The sequence below is a fragment of the Plasmodium gonderi genome (assembly GCF_002157705.1).
Source record: "Plasmodium gonderi DNA, contig: Pgo-contig_433, whole genome shotgun sequence".
Taxonomy (NCBI): domain Eukaryota; phylum Apicomplexa; class Aconoidasida; order Haemosporida; family Plasmodiidae; genus Plasmodium; species Plasmodium gonderi.
Window position 1 is genome coordinate 1 of NW_021629309.1, and position 309 is coordinate 309.

Sequence of the window (309 nt, forward strand, 5' to 3'; positions counted from 1 at the left end):
CAGAATAAAAATAAAAAATTAAAAAAGAAAATATAACATTATAGTATAGTTTTAATTATAATCCATAAGAATTCATAAAAGATGTAAATTCGATATAAATTCATAAGTATTCAGAGATTTCCCTATAAGAAAAAAATAAATAACAGATAAGGACAATTTATTCCAACAAGTACATAATTTACAGTAAAAATATTTCAATTTCTTTATATATTCATTTGATTTACTTATAAATTGGAAGTTGTACTAAATTTGATATAGTCCATGCTGTAGAATGTATGTTCTTTATGTCTATTTTGCAAAGTTTCTCTT